This window comes from Sorex fumeus, unplaced genomic scaffold (genome assembly GCF_029834395.1).
Source record: "Sorex fumeus unplaced genomic scaffold, SorFum_2.1 ptg000061l, whole genome shotgun sequence".
Lineage (NCBI taxonomy): Eukaryota > Metazoa > Chordata > Mammalia > Eulipotyphla > Soricidae > Sorex > Sorex fumeus.
This window is the reverse complement of record NW_026606118.1, coordinates 10,002,906-10,008,659: the sequence shown is the minus strand read 5'-3', so window position 1 is coordinate 10,008,659 and position 5,754 is coordinate 10,002,906. Positions and strand designations below refer to the sequence as shown.

At 42.4% G+C, this 5,754-nt stretch overlaps 1 pseudogene; it reads left to right on the top strand.

The window, feature by feature from the left end:
* The first annotated feature begins 1,124 nt into the window (after positions 1-1,124).
* Positions 1,125-2,114, top strand: LOC130034726 (phosphoserine aminotransferase-like; annotated as a pseudogene).
* The last annotated feature ends 3,640 nt before the right edge of the window (positions 2,115-5,754 follow it).

Genomic DNA, 5,754 nt, shown 5'->3' with positions numbered 1-5,754 from the left:
AATATGTATGCTAATATGCATTAAATGAGAAATTATTGACCATTGTAATTCTGATCTCCCCATATGTAGCTGGAGTAGCCCTGACTCTATTTTTTTAACTGAATCACTCTGAGATACACGGTTAAAAAGATGTTCATTATCAGGTTTCAGTCATCCAATGTTCCAAACCCCATCACTCCACCAGTGAATGTCCCCAAGTCCCCAGGTTCCTTTCCAACCCGGCAATCTGTCTCTATCTACTTTTCTTCTCTCTCTCTCTCTCTCTCTCTCTCTCTCTCTCTCTCTCTCATTTTAGTCATTATGGTTTGCAACACAGATATATACAGATACTGAGAGGTTGTTTGTTCCTTTGCCTATCTTCAGTCCTAGGTCTTCAAGTGGTATTCACAAGATAGGATAGACTGAACTCGGTATAGCCCATGATGCTGACACATGAACAATGAATAGTCCCAGTAAAAGATGACATTTAGTAGGGCCCTAGAGAGTAATGAAATGAAATTAAAATGCGGAGGAAAATGCCGACTCTCTCTGTACAGAGCATAGTTGCCCTTTGCTGCTTAAAACTTAATAAAGCAATGAAACTGTGGTGCAGGGCTCCAGAGTTCCGTCAGGTTGGAATCTCTTAAAACCTCTCAAAAACAAAAACGTTTGTTCAGAAATAGGGGCTGCAAGTCAGGATGCAATGTACAGGGGAAGAAACACAAGCTCCCATGTCTTCCTCCTCTGACCCAATCCAGGGGACCACCAATAAGGGTGTCAGTGCTAGTCAGACAAATGTCCCAGTTTGCTGTTTAGTTCCTTAGTACCTCTTCATAGTTAGGTAGTCTTTTGAAAATTTATTGTATTTCCCTTCTTTTTTTCCTTTCCCAAATGTGGAATAGCAAAATAGCGATATATAATACTTCCTTAACTTATTGTGGGACAATTAAAATGAGATAACACATAACACGTGTTCCCTCCCCAAAAAAATACTGGTATATTTGAGGATAGAGTCTTGGAGGCTGATTATTAATAGACATAAGTCCTAAGCATATCAATCCCTCACCTGAAGTCACCGCTCATGTCACCATGTCATGGACTTTCCTAGGCAGGTGATTAGGTTGGAGGCCCAGCTGGGCAAACTGCCATGGTCGTTCCTGTTAGAAACACAGAAGGAATTATTGGAGTACACAGGAACTGGAACGATCACTCTTGAAATGAGCCACGGGTTGTCAGAATTTGCTAAGATTATTAACAACACAGAGAATCTTATGTGGGTATTGTTAGCTATTCCCAACAACTGCAAGGAAATCTTTGTACAAGGAGGTGGCACAAGCCAGTTCAGTGCTGAGTCTTGACTCTGGTGGGGCCGAAACCAGGAAGGTGTGCCAAAGCAACTAGCTTTGGTCCTTGAGGCCTGCCTAAGAAGCCAAGAAGTTTGGGAGTGTGGACACTGTCCATCCAGCTCTGAGTTCCTGAGTGTAGACTCCTATGTGTGTATGGAGAGGAGTTTGACTTCATCCCTGACATCAAACAACTGAGCTGGTGTGTGATATGGTCAGCTTCCTGTCCAAGCCAGTGGACATTTTCAAGTTCGGGGTGATTTTCGACCATGCCCATAAGAACATCTGCTCAGCGGGGTTCATGGTGGTGATCATCTGGGAAGACGTCCTTGGATTCACCTTCCAGGAGTGCCTCTATATCGTAGAGTACCAAGTACAGGCCAGAAGAAGCTCCTTGTACAATACTCTTCCTTGCTTCAGCATCTTTTTGATGGGCTTGGTCCTGGAGAGGAATCAAGAAAAATGGAGGTGCAGCAGCCATGGAGAAGCAGCTGAGCGCTACCAAATTGCAAATTATCTATGATATCATCAATAACTCTCAAGGATGTCATGCATGTCCAATGGAGCTCCTGAAGCAAGATGGATATTCTGTTCTGCGTTGGGATCAACAAAGGAAGTGACATCTTAGAGAAGGGATTTTTGGAGAAGGTTCTGGAACTCCATATGATCTTTGAAAAGGCACAGGTCCGTGGGAGACATCTGAGCCTCTCTGTCTGATGTTGTCACTCTCAAGAATGACATTGAGAAGTTGGCAGTGTTCATAAAAATTTTTTGACAATGCATCATCTGTGACACTAATCCCTACCACTTTATACTTTACACTTTGACTCCACCCATGTACAAAATTGAAAGCAATTCCCGGAGACTACAAAATCTAAAATGCCACCGTTGTGGCAATTCTGGTATGACCCATGTGGCAAATTCTGGTGTTTATTACAGATGCCTGCTTTTGCAAAATAAATAAATAAAGAAAGAAAGAACAGTCAACTAGCCACAGCTCTGCAAAAGACCCCAGTTCTAACTTGAACTGGGAGAATTTTATTTTTAAAAATTTTTATTTACTGGCAAAAAAGCACATGAGAAAATGCTCTACATCATTAATCATCAGGGAGATGCAGATCAAAACCACAATGAGATACCATCTCACACCTCAGAGACTGGCCCACATTCAAAAGAACAAAAGCAACCGATGCTGGCGTGGATGTGGCGAGAAAGGGACACTCCTTCACTGTTGGTGGGAAAGTCCACTGGTTCAGCCCTTCTGGAAAACAGTATGGACGATTCTCAAAAAATTAGAAATTGAGCTCCCATTTGACCCAGCAATACCACTCCTGGGAATATATCCCAGAGAGGCAAAAATGTATAGTCGAAGTGACATCTGCACTTGTTTGTTCATTGCAGCCCTCTTTACAATAGCCAGAAACTGGAAGAAACCTGAATGCCCAAGAACAGATGACTGGTTAAAGAAACTTTGGTACATCTACACAATGGAGTACTATGTCGCTGTTAGAAAAGATGAAGTCACGAAATTTACATACAAGTGGTACAATATGGAAAGTATCATGCTAAGCGAAATGAGTCAGAAAGAGAGGGATAGACATAGAAAGATTGCATTCATCTGGGGGATATAAAGTAACAAAGTATGAGATTAATACCCAAGAATAGCTGAGATCAGCACCAGGAGGATTACTCCATAACTTAGAGGCCAGCCGGGTATCCTAGAGGAAAGGGCAGTTCAGATAGAGAAGGGAGCACCAAATGAAGGATGTTTGGAGGATCCTCCCAGGAGGGGAGATGCATGTCGAAAGTGGACTATGGACTGAACATGTTTGCCACTCAATGCCTCTTTTGCAGACCACAACACCCAAACGGAGAGAGAGAACACAGGGGATTGCCCTGCCACAGAGACAGGGGGGATGGGGGGATGGGGGTGGGAGGGATATTATCCATGGTGGTGGGAAATGGGTACTGGTGGAGGGATGGGTATCTGATCATTGTATAATTGAAACCCAAGCACAAAAAATTGTAAATCTACAACTGTAAAAAAAATAAAATAAAATAAAGGGGAAAAAAATTTTTTTATTTACTTATTCACTTATTTTGAATACCCTTCCCTCCACCAGTAACCATTTCCCATCACCACGGATTCCAGTATCCCTCCCACCCTCCATCCCCCCAATAGCACCCTGCCTCTATGGCAGGGCATTCCCTTTTGTTCTCTCTCTCCTATTGGGTGTTGTGGTTTGTAAGACTTAAGCCTGATTTTCAGTGAGAAACTTTCCATTGATCACTTTGTATATAAGGAGATGTTGCATGGCCGCTTACGTGACATATCTTTATATAAGTTTGGAATAAAAGTCCTCGTTCCTGCATGCTTGAGCTATGCTTGTAGAGGCTCATGGTCACCGGGGTTCCATCTGGAGAAGGAGGGATGCAGCACCTACCCCATATGGGACTCCCCAGTGATCTCGGCACTGTTTGGGACCTGGAGCATTCTCCGGGAGCTGTGGAGCCTCCCAGCGGTTTTTCTTCTTTGCTGCTGTGTGCTGTAAAGATGGCGCTGGGGGCCTGAACTGGGAGACTTTTAAAAGCTTCCTTTGGCCTTTCTAAGAAATTGTGTTTCTCCTTCCTTTGCTATTCATTTGTTCTAGCTGGATCTCTGCATTCAAATGAGCTTGTGCTATGGACTCAGTTATGCAAATTGTGCTGTTTGTTTCTGGAGAGAAATTCACTCAACTCAGGGGAAGTCAGTTAAGGGTTGAGGGGAGTCTCTAAAGGGTGAATTCTGACCCTCTACCAAATGACAGAGTTGTACTGTGTGTTCAGGAGGTCTAGGGTAAAAAGCAAATGTAGTTTTTTCTTTGAATGGTTGTTTTCATGGTGATAAAAGTGACATCTTTATAGAGCAGGTCTGGTGTTAATAGTGCAGAGTTCCGATCTCTGCATTTATATTTCTAATAATACAGTTCTTAGTAGAGACATATAGGAACTTTGTTAGCCTTCAACCTCTTCATTAAAACCTCCTTCCCTTCATAACAGTTTACCACTCTGCTTTTTTAAACCCCTTTCTTAAGATTTTAAAAAGTTTTCTTATTTGCTTTTATTTTCTCTGGAGTGGGCATACGAGACAATTGGTTGCCTGTTTTTTTTTTTTAATTTTTAGTGATGCTTTTTAATTCAGAGTCTCCACGGAACCCCTAATCCAGCATTCATTTGTGTGTTCTCTTTGGAGTATTTGACCAGTGATGCTGGGGTTCCTAGCAGAATCTTTTTTTTAATTTTGTTTTGCTTTGATTTTATTTCTTTTCTTTCTTGTTTTCATTTTATTGAATTACCATGAGATATAGTTACAAACTTTCATGTTTGAGTTACAATCACACAATGATCAAACACCCATCCCTCCACCAGTGCACATTCCCCACCACCAATATCTCCAGTATACCACCCCCCTTTCCCACCCTCCCACTGCCTCTATGGCAGACAGTATTCCCTATACTCTCTCTCTACTTATGGTTTGCAATACAGATTCTGGGGCTTCCACATTTGGTCCTTTATCTACTTTGAGCACAACATCGCCCATCCTGACTGATTCCTCCAACCATCATTTAGTTAGTGACCCCTTCTCTATTCCAGCTTCCTTCTCCACTCCCCTTCCCTCCCTGCTTATGAGTCAGGCTTCCAACTATGGAACAATCTTCCTGGCCATTGTATCTACTATACTTGGGTGTCAGTCTCATATTATATTATTTTATATTCCACAGATGAATTCAGTCCTTCCATATCCATCCCTCTCTTTCTGACTCATTTCACTAAGCATGATACTCAACAGAAATCTTTACTGAGTCTTTGCTCCTGTTGATCCATTGTCAAGGCTTCATGTTGCATATGGAAAAAAAAAAACATTAAAATCCTAAAACATTCAAGCAAAAGTCATGGGCACATCAAGGAACGCCACTCCATTTAAAGCAAAAAGCACAAATAGCTCTCCCTGGTTCTCAATTTAATCATGTCTTCCACACAAATAAACCTCTCTTCTGCTTCCACTTCATCAACCACATCACCAAGCTCTGTTCCCCCTCAGGAATTTCTTTTTAAATTTTTGGACCTCTCCAGCAGTGCTCAGAACTTACTCCTGACTCTGCACTCAGGAATCACTCCTGGCAGGCTATAGTGGGAGACAGCTATATGCAATGCCAAGGATAAAACCCTGGTTTGCTATGTGCAAGGCCAATACCCTACCTGCCGTACTATTGCTCTGTCTCTTGTGAAACTTTGACCTTTGACTATCAAGCTTCCAAAACAGCGAATCCTCCCTCTCCTCCATTAATCCATGCAATGAATCCCTGTGCATCCTTTTCTCCTCTGCCTGATGAACTGACTTCTTCCTACCCAGAGTCTTGCCCTCAATGTTTCCCAACAATCTTACGAAGGT